The following is a 19,360-nucleotide window of genomic DNA, read 5'->3' as shown; positions in this document are numbered from 1 at the left end:
TGATGAGAAAAACAGACAAATGAAACATTTGTGAGTTTGGGGGTGCATATTGGCTCCAAAATAACCACTATTACTTTCAATTGCAGTAAAAACATTATTATCTTCCTTTTAAAAAATATTTTGAAATATTTTAAAGATTTTGAATCTTACCTTCAAAACAAATGCTGTTTGCTTTGCAGTTACATGTATGCAGTGCCTCCACATGGAATATTCAAATAAATGTTATATATTGGCATCTACAACTCTTCATAGGGTCCTGATTCATGGAAACACTTCCTATTCACCCTTTCCACCATTGCATGTGCTTAAAGCCTGTCATATTCCACATATTAAATGAAATATAAACAAGTGCTTATGTATTCTTCTGAATGGGTGCTTATTGATTCACGGCTAGTAGTTCCATTAAAATCTTGTCCCTGTTTCCAGGGAGCTTATATTATGTGAGAATAATCATATCTGTATCAATGAAATTATATGTACAATTAAACATTTCTTTATAAGAATAAAGGATGCAGTATCAGTTATCCTTTCAGCTATTAGAAGAATATTGATTTACCTGAATGCCAGTGAACTCTCAGTGTAATGAGTTAAATTGCAAAGTGTATTCTCCTACTGCAAGACTTTCTGAAACTTTTTAAGTTTTCATGTAAAAACAGCTCAGAAATTTTAAAATAAAAATAGGCCAGTCCTTCTTCCAGTCTCCTATGTGCCACATAATTTCTCAAACCCAATTGTCATTTGGAAAAAAAAAAAAAACAAACAGATTTTGGCAAGGCAGATGTGTTCCATGAGATCATGGAAATTTGAGCACCTGAATCTGGGTTGTACATCTCAAAAAGCAATAACCTAGCCAATGGATTCCTGATTTACTGGCAATAGTCTGTTCTGCCTATATACAGTTCACTAATTTTACAATTCTAAACTTGTAAAAAATTTTCATAAGGATTTGCTTAAATTAGTATATCCTACATTTAGGATAGGTTTTGATGCAGTTGGGTGTTTCTGGTGAAAAACAGTTCCATTGATAAATTTTCTACTTTTATCCCAAGCAAATGAGAAGGCTGGAGGAAAAGGAAGCTAAATATTTTCAAACCTACTCTTGAGAACTCTCTGGCCTAAAAAATGTCATATATCTTCTCATTTTTTATTCTGTATGCCAACTGATTGCCTCCAAGAGTACCTTGTTCCTTTGTGACTCAAAAATGAATGGCCTTTCTTCTGTTCGCTCTTTTCCTCCCTTGATGTTATCCAAATAGGATGCTGCTCGATGGTTATTCAAAGGATATGATGTGGAAGTGGCTGAAATAATTTTTGACTACTTGTTTTCTTCCACATTAATCCCTTTATCTGTAAGGAGGAGAGAATAAGGCAGAGCATTTCATTTGTGCCACAGTATTAAATATCTGCTTTGTGATATGTGTTCTTTTTATCTTTTTACAGCTATTGTTTTACAGATAAAGTAAATTTGAAGACACCCTTGTTGTTAAACACATTTCTCCTTAATGTGCATGTTTAGGTACAGCTGTGTCTAAATGAAGAGGGAGTTGGAATACCTGGCTAATCATCTCAGTTGTACTACTACTGAGTTGCTGTATAGCCTTGGGCCAGTCTCTAAACCGCCACAAACATTAATTTTATTCTCATTCCTTAAGAAGGACCACAGCAAAGAGCTTTAAGATCAGAAACTACAATGATTGATGCTAAAGGGAGAAGATAGATATAGAACAATTATGTTTGAACTTCTAAGTGACAGTTAATTGATGTGTATTATCCGTCAAGACAGATTATAATTATTTTAAAAACTGCTTATTCACTTTTCTCCCAAGTCCAAAACCAAGAAAAGAATAGAAAATGAAGTACTGTTTAGCCACAAATACAGAAATTTATCAACACATTTAAGTAAGTGCTAATTTGCAAACCTTTTTTCTGATGCTCAAGCCTAGAGAGCCTTTTTGGAAAGTTTCTTTTTTTAACTGAGCTTGTGAAATATGTAAGAAGAAAATGCACCACAGGAAATGTTTCTGTTCAAAAGCAAAGCATGCATGGTGGATTTTAAAAAATATTTTACAAAAAGGATGAAACTTCCAAATTCTAATCTGTGGTAAAAGTAATTTAAGAATACAGAAAAATACTTCTGATATTGTTAATTCACAATTTATTTTACTTGAAATATTTGTAAATTCACAGACACTCTAAATATTATAAACCAAATTAGGTTTTCAATTTATTCAAAATCTGCTTCCATTTCTAGAGCCCAAACTTTCATTTTTTATACAATAACATGTCATTCTGCTATTAAATTTTTGTTAAAATCATGAAGAATGCAGAATTAGTGTGCATTATGTTAGAATTTGACAAAAAATCAAAACCCTGGTGTCTTTAATTTTATATGCAGTGTTTTTTTTTTTTCCTACTACATTTGCAGGGAGAAGTTTATCAGTCTGGAATTATGAATTGTTCCTAGAGAATATTGATGCCAACTCATTGCCTTTTTACAGTTACCTCCAAGTCATTAAAAAAGTATTTTAAAAGAGGGGCACAAAATTTTAAATGTATTAAATGTTCATGATGCTGTAGAAGTTAGTGAAAATTTTTAACAATGTGTTGTTATATGTCTTTTTCATATATATAATTCACGGACTTTTTTAATATCTTTGTGCTCTAAAGTAGCTTCAAAAGATGCTTACTTTTAAATAAATGACCCTTCAAATTACTTGTACGTGGGTAGCTTTTTCCACATTGTGACTATAGCATTCATTATGAAAGGTGGTAGGTTAAGAGCACTAGAGAAAGAAGTTTTCTAGTTATCTGTAGCATGGATATTATATAAGTAATATAATTTTATGACTTGTTGCACTGGTTTTTCCACTATCCATCTTGTTTCGAGCCCTAGCTGACAAGAAATAAATGCATTTAGTATGTACAGTAATTAATGTTCACTAATTAGCACAGCATAAAGGACCATTTAGAGGCAAGTGTAGACATGGCTCAACTGTTTAAAAGTCTGGTTAACATCAGAGTCTCTTTACACTGCCAACAGTAAGTTACTTCAAATGAGGATTGTTTCATTACTATTAAAATTAGAAAACACAGCTTCCAAACACAACATGTGATACTCCAAATAAAAGGAGTGTCTTGGAAGACCGTTTTTCTGAAACCATACCATGTGCACACAGACATAACAAACATTCCCAACAGTGCAAAAAAGGTTGTACTTTCCTCCTGCTACAATACCTGACTCTGCAGGCAGGCTTTCAGCTTTTCTAAGAGTTCCCCTAGTGGAACAAATTTCACACATGTGCCTTGCAGCTAGTAGAGGATTAATAAAACATGGGCTTACACTGTTATTTCTCTTCTGAGTTGTTTTCAATGGCTAAAGTCATGTGCTTTCTGAAAGCAATATACTTCAAGTTGGTTTTTTTTCTCTGTTTACAATTCACATTTATCTGCGGCACTGTCAGTAGTAACAAGCCTAATTACAACCACTAGTTTGTTTAATTCGGAATAGTTGAATTATGATGTTTTTTTCTCAAATACCAGAATCGAATCCTATTCCTGCATGTTCTGAGCCACAGACCTCTAACAGGAGAATTGAAGATGCTCTGAAGAGACACCAATACTTCAGATTACTCACCTAAGAAAGAACTGAGCCAAAAGCCAATGCTATCACCAGTCTGAGAAGTCGACAAACTTCGCCAGGGAAGGGGAGAAGCTGGAACTTAGAGCCAGCTGATCACCCCTGTTTTAAGACTCCCTGTTGGTAGTAAATTGCTTTGGAGCCTCATGCAAGTAATTCGTGTCAGCCATGTGACTATGATGGTCTGGCTTTAGCAGCTGAGAAGCCAACACCAAAAGGTTATAAGAAAGACAGAGAATAAGTCAGTTTTAGGGGCAATTAATTAAAAATTACGTGAGGCATTAATGAGCATACAAATTGAATGAATGAAATTAAATCAGCCATTTATTGTTGATATGTTTGAAAGCCACTGTCATCAACTCATTATATTCCTAAGCTGTATATTTGGCTTATCTTTCTCCCGTACAGAGTTTTTACAGAACTTCATCTGGAGATAAAAAGACATACGTTTAGTGAAACCTATATTAATTTTCAAAATAATGAATGGCGATAAATGTATTTAACGGATTCGCTCTGCTTTGAGAGTTACTTCAGAACATAAGATAGTTCTAGGGAGAGTAGCTGATTTCAGTGTACTTCAAGATTTGGCTAATACAACAGTTCATTTTTAGAACAAGAATCTTTTAAAAATACAAGACTATTCTGAGGTCAAATGTTATCCAGTACTAGATAGAACATTTTCTGTTCCATGCAGCAACAGGATTCTCGTGATTAGAAAGTGATCACACAAGGTATGGTGTCACGTGGAGAAACATTGGGTGAACCAGAATAAGGGACTCCTCCTTCACTGCTCCTCTTCTTCCTTTCTGCAGTGCTTTGCCCTACCAGGTACCCTCCACTTTTGCTCCGTTCCCCTACAGATTGATAATAAATGTCATATCTGCATCTGTCACAAGAAACTGTTCAGGTGTATTCTTGACACCTTCTGACTAGGAATGAAAGGGAGGCTATGAATTTACCTCACAAAGTACAAGGCTCCTAAGGACTGCTGACAAAAAGTAATTATTTTCAAGGAGGAGGGGTTTATTCTGCCAAAAGCAGAATGTGCACAGATCCCAGCATGGAATTCAGCTCTTCTTATTCCCTACTACCCTCCCAAAAAAAAAGAAAAAAATGAACTCTGCAAATTATTTCGCTCTCCCAAGTATCAAAGGAAAAATTGAAAATTTGTTTTAATATGAAATTTGGCATTATGAGTTCTAAAACAATATCTTTCTGTCATGGAGTCACCTGTATTTTTGCCACTTCTACAAAAGTTTAAAAATATTGTTAATTAACTTTTTGGTTTTTTTCTAGGAGAAAAATAAGGTTCATTAAATTGGTGATCAGTATCAGTAGTGCCAAAGGCCCTTAAATTCTTTAAAACAAAAGATATATGTCATTGTTGTAGTCTTTCAAGAGTTACAGGGGATGAACTTGTCTCAAAACAATTGACAAATGACACCTCCAAATGCAAGCTCTACCTAGACATACACCTACAGTCCAGCAGATGTGGGATGATCTTTTCTCTGTGCCCTTGCATCTTTACCTTACAGTTCTTCTCCTGGCTTCCCTTCTGCTACTTCCTCCCCCTTCCCCCTTTTTTATGTTTCCTAGTATCACTGCCTTCACACCAAGACTACTTCAACCTGTATCAACCACATCAGAAGTAAGTACCACCTACCATTGGAAAGTACAGAATAATTTCAGTACTGGAGGGGAGACAATAAGGTCAGCTGGGAAAGATGACCTAGTGGCTTTACACCAATTTACGAGCAGAAATAATCGATGTAATTAGAGCAGATAAATTTAAGAGCCACACCTACTACCATGACACCATTTAAACTTTTTTTATATTTTTTTTTAAAGAAAGGAAAACAATTTAATTGATTGCAGAGAAAGCTCAGCATAACAAGACATCAGGTCATGTATCATGGTAACAAGCGATACAAAAATGTGTGTAAATAAACTGGAAAAAAAGTATGACAACATGAAGCACAGCAAAAACTGCAAACTCTGCAACCGTAACATTCCTCAGCATGTTATACGTTTCCTGAGAATTCCCTCACCTTAATTAAAATATGCTTTTGCAATTTCTCTAGATACCCTGAAACAGTTTCTAAAGACATTCGCTGCAATTCATGCTAAGTTAACTGGTCTGTAATTTCCTCATATAGATCTAGGTTCTTTCCTTAATAATTGGATTATGCTGGCCACTCTTCAGCCTTCAGGGATTTCTTCTGAACTAAGTGAATTGGAACAACATATGATAAAGCTTTTCCAATTCCTTTCCTCATTTCTTTTAGCACTTTTTGAAGACTGATATCTAGTCCTGAGGCCTAAATGATTTCAAGGTCTTAACCTTCTCAAATTCTTTGCAGGAACCATGCTCTGTATAATCTACATCAGTAATCTGAATTATGATGACTGCTAGCATCCCAAAACATAATAAAAAACATGTTTTGTTTTCTTTTTTTTCCCTATAAAGGACTTTTCCAGGTTGAAAGTCTGTGAAATGAGCCCCCAAATAAGGAATAGTCTGGAGGCTTTTCTATTATTGTAGAAGTTCCTTTGGATACCATTTATTTGCAGAATTTTCTATTATTTGAAATATCTCAGGGTACCTGTCAGGCGGTAGCCTTCAAGGCAAATACCAGCAGACACCTGCGCAGGACCTGGGGAATGCCTGTCCTGTGCCTGTGCCTGTGCCTGAGACTGGGAATGAATAGTTGTGAAACCTGCATGTAGCCTCTCTAACTTGTAAGAAAATCTTTCTCACCCTGTGTATAAAGTTCTGACTCTGGACAGAGCCATCAGAAAAGTCTTTGCCTGAGCAGCAGGAAAATTAAGTTTCAGTTATATTTCATTCCTAGACCTAGAATTTTTGAAAAAATGAGTTTGAACAAAGCACAAAATATTAAGGTCCTAAATATGACTGAAGTACTTAATTAAATATAACTTATAATCTTTTTATTGGGGAACAGCATTAGCTAGGTCCTCAACACTTTTGAAAGATTTTAGTTTGTCTTATGCAAGCAATTTGAGTAATACCAAAGGAGTCTGAAAACTTTTATGGATTTTATCCTTCACAGACCTATGCATATTAACTGCAGTTAATGATTTCACTCCAATAATGTTATTTGCTCCCTTGAGATTAATTTATAACCAGATGCTCTAATTTCACTGATTGTTATTTAATTACTTTGTAGTAGCGAAAGCAGAGTCAGAGCTAGATATTGTCATATTTATTGAGTATATCTAGTAAATTGTTATTTAGTGTAGCTTGAATATTCAGAATATTGGACTCAGAATATTAATATCGAATGTCTGTCCCTTTCTTATGGAGCTTTAAGGAAAATTTATGGCTTTTAAAATACTGCCCGTTCCGTTGTTAGCCATGTCATTTTATGCTACTGAACTTTCTGGATGACCAGGTTTTCCTTTGATGTTAAAAATACAAGGCAAGGGTATTTGACTCTCTAGACTTTTAGTAGAAGTCCATGACATGGTTATTTAGAAGGCTTCTGGTGGGTCCTGTAATACCAAGTATATTACTCTTTTTCATCCATGGACCTCTTTCACCTTTTCCTATCCCCTTGGTTTACGAATAAATAATCCATGCATTCATATTTCCCATTTGTCAAACTCAGGCAGCAGTGAAAATAAGCAGCACAAATTGGCACATAATGCACCTTATTTCCATGTAGAAGCAGGTGCATTTTCTTCAGCATAAGTGGCAAGATGACACTGATCCACTTTGACAGGCAGGCTGATCTAAAATTACTCAGCACACTTTGCCACTGGTTGGGGGAGAGTCTCCCATGAGCTTGTTCTGAAATTCTTCAGTCCCCAGGGTGTTAATTAAAATTTACTGGATAATATTTGCAAGGCTCAGTGGTTCCAGTTACAGCAATTATCAGTTACTAAATGTTAGTGCCAGAGATGACACCTGATGACTGGATGCTTTATTCAAGATATTCAAGAGGGTTTCCTTTCCCCCTCCCTCTTTTTTTTTTTAATCTTCCCTTCAGTTCTTGAAGAAGCTAGATCAACTAAGTGTCTCAATCAGCCTTTAGACTAAAAATTACTTAGATAGGAGTTTAATTATCTATTTATCCTTGAGTTTCTTGTCAGTTACTAGTTAAGGATTTACAAAAGAGGGACAGACTCGTTACAAAAGCCTTTAAAAAAACCACAGAAGCCAGAAGCCCACCTGTGTTATAATTTTAGTAACCAAAAGCAGAGGTCAGCTCAGTGGTGTGAAAAGAAGAGAGTACCTCCTAATTAAATTCACTGCTCAGTACAGATTTGCTCAACAAACTCTCAGGTTAGAGATTGGCTAATCACATTGCAATAAATAGTAGCCTCTTTCAACTTACTGAAGTACAGCTATCAGTAAAGTTTACAGTCTAGATGGCTATCAGCTGGCTTTTTCCCTCTTCCCTTAGTGTTTCATCAATATATTGAAGCACAGACACTCTGTAAGAAATATTTTTGTTACTAAAAGAAGAACAGTGCTTCTTTATACTCTGATTCATTTTTATTTGCATAACTCATTAATTAATACTACTACAGTGTTTTTCCCCAAAACCTTTGGTTTCTGGTCAGTTTCTTGCAATGGTGCAGGTAAGGAACAGCATTCCTCCTCACCAAGGATCTGCTCTTCCTGGTGTCTCTAACACAATGAGACCACATCCTTTTTAATGCCTGGAACTTGCCAACACCATGAATGAGGGCATATTGAAATGGCAAAATATTTGCATGCTCCATAGGCAGATTTCAACTATAGGTCATATTCCCTCTGGCCCTCATGACCCTACAATAACCACAGCAGATGGCAAAGTTACTAGGATTTGTCTCTGTGAGCAGCCACTTCTGTAACCTATCTAAAGACCAGAAAATTCACTGTGATATTTGTCAAAGATAGGCAACACAAGTCAGCACATGAAACAGAGGGGAAAAAACACAACCAAAACTGCAAGCTTACAAACCCTTGCCAGGTGTTACATCCCAGGCTATAGTTTGCTTTGTTTAACTGAAAATGCTTCTTCTGGGCAAGAAAAAAAAGAAAATGCCAGGGAGGAATAGGGCTGTAGGACTTTAACATGACAAGACTATTTTAAGTTCGACTTGAAAGTTGTACCTCCTAACAGTGTATATGGCCTAACGTTGTGAAAAGCAATGGGTTAACTGCTGGGTTTCCCATTGCCAGGTCTTTGTGCTCAGGGCACCAGCCTCTCACCACAGAACCCGACAAGCCCGAGGTTAAAACCCACTCCAAGGCCACAAGAAGACAGCAAGCATCCTGCAGAGCAGGCTGTCCCCCCTTGAAAGGGTGTCAGCCTTCCTAGCTGGGTGGCTGTCAGGGGGCGGCGCCCAACACCCCTGTGAAGTCACCAAGGAGTGGCTGTGACTGCCCATGACCTCACTGCTTTTCAGCAGCTGCAGGCTCTGTCCCTGTGCATTTTGTCCAGAGCTCCCACGGGTGCACGTGCAAGGTATGCAGGCTCCAACAGGACCTTTGGCTTCCTCTTTGATCTCTGGTGTGGGGGAGAGCAGCAGCTGTGGGCGCTGAGCAAAGGCAGTGCCTTCCAGCACTCCTCTCTCCTCTGCCCAGCTGCATGGTGCTGCGGGGCCTGTTGGTGCCTGTGCCGGGATCATGGGTGCAACGAGAGTACCAGGGATGTCGACAGTGGTGAACATCCCCGAGAGTTCCCCCGCCTTCCCTGACCGCCTCCTGCAGGTACCCTGTGCTAACCCAGGTGGTTTCTGGGGGAGAGCGTGGGGGCTCTGGGGGCTTGGGCACTCCAGCACTTCTTCCAGGGTCCCCCAAGAGCTCACCATAGCCTGCCCCAGGCATCTTGCCCCAGGTGGCTTGAGCACTGGGGAGGTGCCGAGGAGTTCTGGGTGGGCTTTCCCTCCTGCTCTCCATCCCTCCCTCTCTGGAGCCCACTGCCAACAGAGTGCAGAGACAGGTGCAAATCCCAGCCTGGCCCCACACCTCTCTGCCCTGCCACAGCTCCTACCAAGCCCCAGCTGATGCTTCTCCCACCCAGAGCCACCTGCGCTCCCCCTGCCCAGGGCCCTTTGCCCAAGCCTGCCTTGCCCTGGCACCTCTCCATCCAGCGTGGGCAGCCTGCCTAGGAGTACGTCGTCCCCTCATCCAACCGCTGCCACAGGGACGTGGTCAGAGTGAGGGTCCAGAGCAGATCCCCACAGTGGCACGAAAACCTGCACAGCTTGGCCACCAACGATGTCCTTTCCACTGGCAGAAGGGGGCCTGTGGCGAGCCACTCAGTGCAGCACAGCCACGGAGCACAGCACAGCTCCAGGGCCCTCAAATGCCTCCTCCCAGCAGGCTCCCACACCCAGCACTTCTCAGGAGTGAACCTTGCCGAGCGCAGGGGAGCACCTGGCTGGCCCTGCAGCTACAGTGTACGAGCGCATTGGCAGAGCGGTGTGGCGATCTCAGCTTTTTGCCTACTGTTGTATCCAATAAACATGCTTTCCAGGGGCTGTTTTTCTCCCAAACCCAAAGAGCTACCCACTGTAGGGAATGTTTTCCAACACTGTGTGACAGTGAGCTTCCCAGGACTGTCCCCTGCATACTTTGCAAGTGGAGAACAACCATTAGGAATAGGGAGGTTGCTCTTCTGCCTGCCACCAGTGGAAAGGCACCAGGGTGAGAGCCCAGTGCCCATCTTGTCTTTGGAGATCTTCAAAAGCTGTCTGGACATGGTTCTGGGCAACCTTCTCTAGGGGGTTGGACAAGATGACCTTCAGAGGTCCCTTCAAACATCATCCATCCTGTGATTCTGTCGACTGAAACTCAGTAAGTGGGATCATTATTTTTGTTCCTCGCCCAAAGTGTCAACCAATATAAGCTCTTGTTTGGAGATATCATGACAGGTGATCCCCCTTCCATTTTGCTCTTATATCAGAAATACTTGGCTAGTATTTGCTACAAACAATTTATCTTCATCCTGTCCTGAATACTAGAGATTTCTAAATCATTATAGCCAATTGTTATAGAACAATGAGACATTGTTCTGAAAAAATATACCAACACCACCTAACTGGGCTGTTGAGTGCAAAATTTTTGTTAGGTATGCCTGGTTGCTTGAATATATGCTTTTTAAAACATGGTTTGAAATAGTCATAGGAATTCTGGAGAATTTGTCAGGATACGTTAGTCCTGTTTTTGACACTGATGGTACTTGGCAGTGCTGTAGCTGAGTTCCAAAAATATTGACAAGATGGTTGAACTGGTGTCTGGATAGCTCTTCAAACTGAATTTGAGCCATTCTGTAAAGTGTGTTGAGTGGGCATTTTACCTAAGAGCGTATTTCTTTCTTGCTGTGAGAATGCTTTCTGACTGTGTGTGTAGTTGCCAAAATAAATCCTGTCAAGATGCTGGAAAGCAGAAGATCATCCTTCCCATGCAGAAGAACAGCTAACATTTGGTTGGCAACATGAAGTGAAAGGTTCACTAATGCCAGGAAAGAGTGCTGAGAGAAATACAGGAAATTCCACTGTATATCCACTTCTTTGACAACACAGAAGGATCTTGTCATAAGTTTTTGGTCTAGCTTAATTTTATTTTTAGGTGTGCTTCCTTGTTTGGTAAATTACTTAGGAGGTATATTTCTTAGAGGTTTTTTATTTGTTGGCCCTCGATCTGTGGAAGTTCACTGCCTTCCAAGGAAGCATTTCATTTTACACTTCATTATCTTAAATCAGACTCAAGATCAGATGTTTTCTGAAAGGGACAAGTCTGTGGATAATCAGCTCTATGACTACAACATAGGGGTTTTATGCACACACTTTTTTTCCTTTTTCTACCTGCTTTTACCAAGATACTATTTTCATTTAAAAGCCCTCTAATCTCACTCTTTTCCACAATAACTTTGGGCCTTGACATTGGTTGAAAATATGTTCATATTATCTTGCCTTCTGATTTAAAATGACAACAATATGATACTATTTTCTGAAAATTTAAAGGAAAAAAATTGGTGTGTAATGGTCCTACTAATATGAGAAACAATGTTTTTTCATCAGCTTACATATGCTAGGAACTCAATGTAGCTTCACTCGTCAAATGACTTCTGAAGTTATATAACTGAAGCCACGAGATGTTTTATGCTATAGCACATGTGAGATTAAGGTCTCAACATCATTTTCCATTTTGGAAATTTCACTTTGGAGCAATCAAAGAAACTGGAATACATTACAGGCTGTACATTTGGGGTGCAGCTGGTCCAAGGAGCAAGAAAAAGATATTAATCTCCTCCATATATCTTGTAAGAAAAATCTTACACTTCTTCACTTATTGCTGTTCTGGGAAGCTGATAGTATTACCAGTCATTGCTAATGCCAGCTATTTTATTCTGTAAAAAGGCAATGGCTACTAATGTCTTCTACAATCACTCAAACCTTTCCTGCCTCCTCTACCTTAAGCCATACTGCAACAATACCTTTTCATCCAGATAAAATTATTAGCTCTTATCATTATTCAGTTCAAGCTAAACAAATAGTTTCATATTTAAAGGGGTTCTTCAGAGGAAACATTCCTGCTTAACTTTTTTATTTGTTTGGGGTTTTTAAATAGTTTTTCCAGACAATATTCTTTATATAAATGTTTTTGACTATCAACCACTATCAAAACCACTATCTGTTGTAGTTTAACCTCAGCCGGCAACCGAGCACCATGCAGCCGCTTGCTCACTCCCCCCTGGTGGGATGGGGGAGAGAATCAGAAGAGTAAAAGTGAGAAAATTCGTGGGTTGAGATAAAGACAGTTTAATAGGTAAAGCAAAAGCCACACACGCAAGCAAAGCAAAACAAGGAATTCATTCACCACTTCCCATCGGCAGGCAGGTGTTCAGCCATCTCCAGGAAAGCAGGGCTCCATCATGTGTAACGGTTACTTGGGAAGATAAAACACCATCACTCCAAACTTTGCCTCCTTCCTTCTTCTTCCCCCAGCTTTATATGCTGAGCATGATGTCGTATGGTGTGGAATATCCCTGTGGTCAGTTTGGGTCAGCTGTCCCGGCTGTGTCCCTTCCCAGCTTCTTGTGCACCCCCAGTCTCCTCGCTGGTGGGGTGGGGTGGGAAGCAGAGAAGGCCTTGACTCTATGTCAGCACTGCTCAGCAGTAACGAAAACATCCCTGTGTTATCAACACTGTTTTCAGCACAAATCCAAAACATAGCCCCATACTAGCTACTATGAAGAAAATTAACCCTATCCCAGCCAAAACCAGCACACTATCAACAATTCAGAAAATTACAAGCAATTAATGTAAAGGGTACCTATTGACATGGGCAAAATACTGCCTTTGAAAAGGTATTGAGCAGTAGAATTGTTTCAAAATTTCTAGAAGGAATAGATGAGACCGTTTTTTTCCATAATTTCCAAACCAAAAATACATGCATACACACTACACAGTGCATGAGCTGAAGTCTGTCCTTCCAGAAGGATCAGACATCCTGTATATGTGCTGAACAGATATTTTGCATACACACATTTACATACACAGAAATACATACACAGAATAATTCCAAGATTTATGGCATGTATCAATCTGATTACATAGTATACATGCTTTCAATGAAAATATAGTGTATTGGGTTGTGTGGTGAGGTTTTGGTAGCAGGGGAGTTACAGGGGTGGCTTCTGTGAGAAGCTGCTAGAAGCTTCCCCTATGTCCGACAGAGCCAATGCCAGCCGGCTCCAAGACAGATCCACCACTGGCCAAGGCTGAGCCAATCAGTGACGGTGGTAGCGCCTCTGGGATAACATATTTAAGAAGGGGAAAAAGTTGCTGTGCAGCAGCAATTGCAGCCAGGAGAGAGGAGTGAGAATATCTGAGAGAAACAACTCTGCAGACACCAAGGTCAGTGAAGAAGGAGGGGGAGGAGGTGCTCCAGGTGCCGGAGCAGAGATTCCCCCGCAGCCCATGGTGAAGACCATGGCGAGGCAGGCTGTCCCCTTGCAGCCCATGGAGGTCCATGGTGGAGCAGATATCCATCTGCAAGCCCATGGAGAAGACCATGCCAGAGCAGGTGGATGCACCCGAAGGAGGCTATGACCCTGTGGGAAGCCCATGCTGGAGCAAGCTCCTGGCAGGATCTGTGAACCCGTGGAGAGAGGAGCCCATGCTGGAGCAGGTTTGCTGGCAGGACTTGTGAGCCTGTGGGGGACCCACTCTGGAGCACTCTGTTCCTGAAGCACTGCACCCCATGGGAAGGACCCACACTGGAGAAGTTCATAGAGGACTGTCTCCCATGGGAGGGACCCCATGCTGGAGCAGGGGAAGAGTGTGAGGAGTCCTCCCTTTGAGGAGGAAGGAGTGGCAGAGATGATGTGTGATGAACTGACTGCAACCCCCATTCCCCATCCCCCTGTGCCACTTGGAAGAAGGACGTAGAGAATTTGGGAGTAAAGTTGAGCCCAGGAAGAAGGGAAGGGTGGGGGAAGGTGTTTTAAGATTTAATTTTTATTTTCTCATTATCCTACTCTGATTTGATTGGTAATAAATTAAATTCATTTTCCTCAAGTCGAGTCTGTTTTGCCCGCGACAGTAATTGCTGAGTGATCTCCCTGTCCTTATCTCGACCCATGAGCCTTTCATTCTATTTTCTCTCCCTTGTCCAGCTGAGGAGGGTAGTGATAGAGCGGCTTTAGTGGGCATGTGGCGTCCAGCTGGGGTCCACAGAAAATAGGGTCTTCATAGTATGTACAGTATGCACAATATGTGTGCTGGGAAGAAAAATGCCTTGGAGTGTGGATGGAGTCCTTGTGTGTGCATATATGTGCTGGGAAGAAAATGTGTCAGACTAAAAGAATGTTTCCTCCATGCTGAACATCTGAAAAAATAGATAGCCAGTCTTGGATTTTCTTTCTCCAAATAATTGACGTATGAAGGTAGAGTAGCGTAAAGGCCTCAGACCCTGTCAGTGTTGTTCAGCTATGGGATGTATAAAGCTGCTTAGATAAATGAACTTTCTTCCTTTTAGCATAGCATATGTGTACATGAGACTACTGAAACCAGCTAAAAATTCTCAGACTAATGTCCAGCAAATAAAGTCACACCAGCAGTCAGAATTGAATCCTGGTCTCTGGATAGATAAAATGTCTCTCCATCTCTTCAGCTGCACAAGAGCAGCTTTTAGCTGTACATAAAGATCTGGACACATCCATTTTTTAATTTCATTTAAAGATTCTTCTCTATCCTGTTGAAGGATAAACAATTTCCAAATGAAAGTAGCATTATTAAAAGTGCACACTCTTCTGCCTAACATGGGCACAAATCAGGTCAGGCATTTCCAACATTCTTCACACATTCACTAATTCTGGGCATTACAGCTTTTAGGAGACATTCCCATCTCTCACATTCTCACTCTGTATATGAAACATATCAAAACTACATTAAAGAGCCTGCAATTTATATTCATGATATAGGAGGTGACCTTTTCACTCATGAGTGGTGTAGTCATGTGGAGTGGCTAATGAGAGAACCCCTACTGAGAGCGGATAAATTTCAAACCTTCTGAATAATTATTAGACATTTTATTGTATTTATAAACCTCCCTCATTTCAAACTGTCCCTTGATTTATAAAGCCATCTCACTCTTGTAAGCGATAATGGTAGTCTCAACCAGTGCCAAAGATTGATGAATCGTCCATGTAGGGGCTTCTCTTCTTGGTACTGAATGCCAGAGAAATGCAATGAAGAGTAAAAAACAGAACTGTAGGGGAAAAGAGAGGACAGAGGAGGATGAAAGATGACTGAGAAGGAATGAGGGAGGGAACATCTGTACTGCACTTCACTGATGATAATCTTCGCACAGTTTATGACACAGAGGCAGTAGGAACAGTGAGGTAATCATTTTACTTGCCTGTCATCTGCAGAGAGTATTTCAAATTGCAGGGTGAAATTCTGGCTCCATTGAAGTGAGTGACAAAAGTCCTGTTGATTTAAATGAAGGCCAGGATTTCTATGGATCCCCAGAGGAGGGGCAGATGGGCAGACTATCAGCTGTGCCATGTCCATGACTGTGTCAGGCTTCATCAGGATCTTAAAAGCTTTTCTTCAGCTCAGTTTCCAGAAACCTATGAGGGGTTTGAGCACCCCTTAATGCTGCAGATAACATAGATACTTTCTCAAAAATGGTAAATAAAAAAGTGCGATCTCAGAGGATCTGACCCTAGTTTGGAACAACTGAACATAATAAACACTCTCCTTACAAACTAATGCATGGGTGTATGCACATTTTAAATAATATTTCTGCATGTTTTTTCCTTTTCCCTTTCCTTCAACCTTAATCTGTGCAAGAAATGGCCTCAAGAGCACATGACAATTAAAAAATATCATCAGTTATAATCATCAAACTAGAGAAAGTCCTCCTGTCGTGACAGCAAGAAATTTGGATCTTGGAGGCAGAAGAAGTTGTCCCAAAATGTCTGAGGTGCACAGTTATGAATTTCACTGAACAAACATTTCTCCTGATTAACAAGCAATCCATGGACACACAAGCTGGGGAGGGCAAACCTGTTAGGCTGCAAAGTAATGTACTTACAGAAGCAATATTATTTGCAGAGGATTTTAATAGGAGCAGGCTATGATAGGGGACATAGTAAGTGAAGAATGACATTCACAAGAAGAAGTGGCTACTTGTCTGTGCCTAACCATGGTATCGGATGTGCTGTAAGAAAGAGAATTTGGAAGGACAAGAGGGAGAAGCTAAGAAACTGAAGAAAAAAACCAAAGATGGTCTTCCTAAAAGCCCCCACTGTATTGCAGGGTGGTTTTTTATTCATAACTGAAATACTAAGCTGGTAATCATACAAAGGGGTGATCATTCAATATGCTAATTTAGTAACCCAACGAGAACCTTTATTTGCTAAACAGCTTCTGGAAGACACTCCTCATCACCTTCAAAATATGAAGAGCTACCTATGCAGTGACATGGACAGCTTACCATGCACACACCTCTTGCAGCCACTAGTGTGAAGCAGTGGGGACAGATGGTGTGGCAAGTCATCTCAAGAGTAAGCATAGACCAAACAACAACAAAAAAATTTTCTATGGGATGAGAGGTAGGATAGGAGCAAGGGATGATTGATGATAGTCTTTGCAATTGAGAAAACCTCTACAAGTTTCTTAATTTTTATTCAAACCATAGCACACTTATTTGTAATTAAAGATAAAACTTAACTTAAAGAATGTGACTTTTCTGTCATGCAGTCTGCCAACTATACCGCTAAAAATTTTTTTATGCCTTATATTGGTAACCACAGTCAGTAGATACTAAACAGAGCATGTTTATATTTGTGTGAGTATGCTACAATGGAAAAGTTAAAAGCCAACCTCAGAAATATGAGTGAATCATATGTAGTCATTTATAAAGTCTGAGTAAGTGAATAATTTCAACTAGATTATAAGAATTCCTCTGTGTGTGTGTACTATTATGTATTTACACACACACACACAAATATCTGTATGCATATTTGTTTATGTATATATAAAAGATCCTAATACTACTTAAGTCAGTAACTGACTTCAGTGTGCCCATGATATATAAACACACAAACACACACCTATGTACACACATACACATACACACTCCCAAGATATCTTGAGCATGTGGTAACTATGCAAAATGTCATTTTGGTTGAATTCCACCAAAGCATGTGGAAGAAGCTGAAAAAGCCCAATTTTATTTAATGGAGAAAATATAAATCAGATAAAATCTGGGGTTAAAATCTTACTTAATCTAACTGAATTAGCTACCCATAATTAGATCAACAGAAAAAAAAATAAAAATAAGATCAAGATGCTTATTGGCTGCTATTTTGGTTTTGAAAGGATAGTGGCAATACATTTGTAAAAGATGGGAATTTTAAGTGAATGTAAAACTTGTGGACCATCGAACTAAGATTATGCACTATACAAAAATATGCCATGATATAATGATACATTTTCACCTTTCGTGATCTGTAGAAAGTGAAAAAGCCTTCTGAAGAAACTAAATCTGAATCACAAGGAATTATTTTCATTGTTTCAGACCAATTTAATTATCTGACTTACCTTCTTGCTTTCTAGACTTATGTTCTGTGGACTTGGGGTCTGGTTTGTAACTTCTTAATTTCACACACTCATTTTTTATGTTCATGGACAACATATTTTGCTTTGAATGTTTGTGCTGCGTGTATGACTGTACTGTGTTTTGGAGATGGGAGCTGTTTGGCTTAAGGGAAAATAGTCTTTTAAATTGAGTGAATATTCATCCACAAAATGTTCTCTTAACTAGTCATCTATGGGAAAGGTGAAAATGATCCCCATTTGTGCCAGACATTTATTGGTTGTAATCAGCACAGTGCCACATAATGACAATGCTTAACTCTGGTTTTATCAACATTGCATTTTTTTCCCCTTTTTTTTCTTCGTGTGAATCAGTTTGTTACTGCAGGGGTGATAGTCTGGTTTGCAAACAAAATTATCCAAGATTTTGTTATAAATGTTTTGGGAAAACTAGTAATTAGTGTCATGTGAACTGGTTTTCTGAAAATCCAACAAATAATTGGATTTTCAGAAATCCAAACTAGGCAGAAAATATTTCATTATGATTCTCAAAAAAGTGAAATCACTGGTTCTAAAAATTAATGGCAACTTGGGCTTTTTTTTTCTTCCACTCCCCTAGCAGTCTTGAAATTACTGATTCGGATCTGAGTTAAATGTACAACCGAAGACCTTAAGTCACATTTATAGAAGACAAAGGAAAGATCAGAGACCATCAAGAAAAAGCATCTCTCTAGTCGTGCTGTGCAGTCTGGATATTAGATGTTCTGTTCCTCCCACACATACATTTAATATTCTCTGCTCTTGATTCAATAACACTGAAATAGCAGATATTGTTTTTATATGAGTACATGATATTTCATTTATGGTATCAACAACATGTGAATGAGGGTGGTAGAGGATGGCAATCAATTTGTATATTGTTAACACAGTTGTTATATCTAAACTTGATTACTTCTTTATGGAACTTACTAAAACATCTGAAGTTTTTGATGTCCAGTACAGTCAACAACACTTTGTCTCTATCCATTATTAAATATGCTAATTTGGTACCTTCCTAACGTTAGCTACCCAGAGGTACAATGTCCATAGTATTATTCAATATAATTAAAATAAACTTACATTAAAATAATTCTCAGATTGCAAGGGCAAACATCACAAAGGGCAAACAACATTGTAGACTTAAGATTAATTTCATAACCTTGATTTGGTACCTTTTGCAGGTGTGCTGTGGTACAGTCTTAATATAAACTGACACTGCTTCTATCCCCCAGAGTTTCCTGTTTCACTCCATGTATGGACACTATAGTAGAAAGAGTAGAACTTAATACCAATAATTTACGCACTTGCACAAACCATTGCTGTTAGTAGCAAGTTAAGGCGAAAAAAATCAAGTTCCTGATTTCTGTTCCCTTCCTCACGTGCTAAACGACCTTGTGGAAATCATTTAATTCTATTGTGCTATGATTTCCCCATAAATCAAGTAAAAGAGTAGTACAGCTCATTAATATTTTGAAGTACTTTAAGATCCTCATACTAAAGGAACCACAAAAGTGAAGAGATTTGTTACTCTTTTATGATGTAACAGCTGAAAGTCAAAACCCATAAGCTGTCTTCACATGATGGTTATTAATCCATGACTTCAGCAAAGAGGCAAAA

Source organism: Aptenodytes patagonicus, chromosome Z (genome assembly GCF_965638725.1).
Source record: "Aptenodytes patagonicus chromosome Z, bAptPat1.pri.cur, whole genome shotgun sequence".
NCBI lineage: Eukaryota > Metazoa > Chordata > Aves > Sphenisciformes > Spheniscidae > Aptenodytes > Aptenodytes patagonicus.
Note: the sequence above shows the minus strand (reverse complement) of the source record.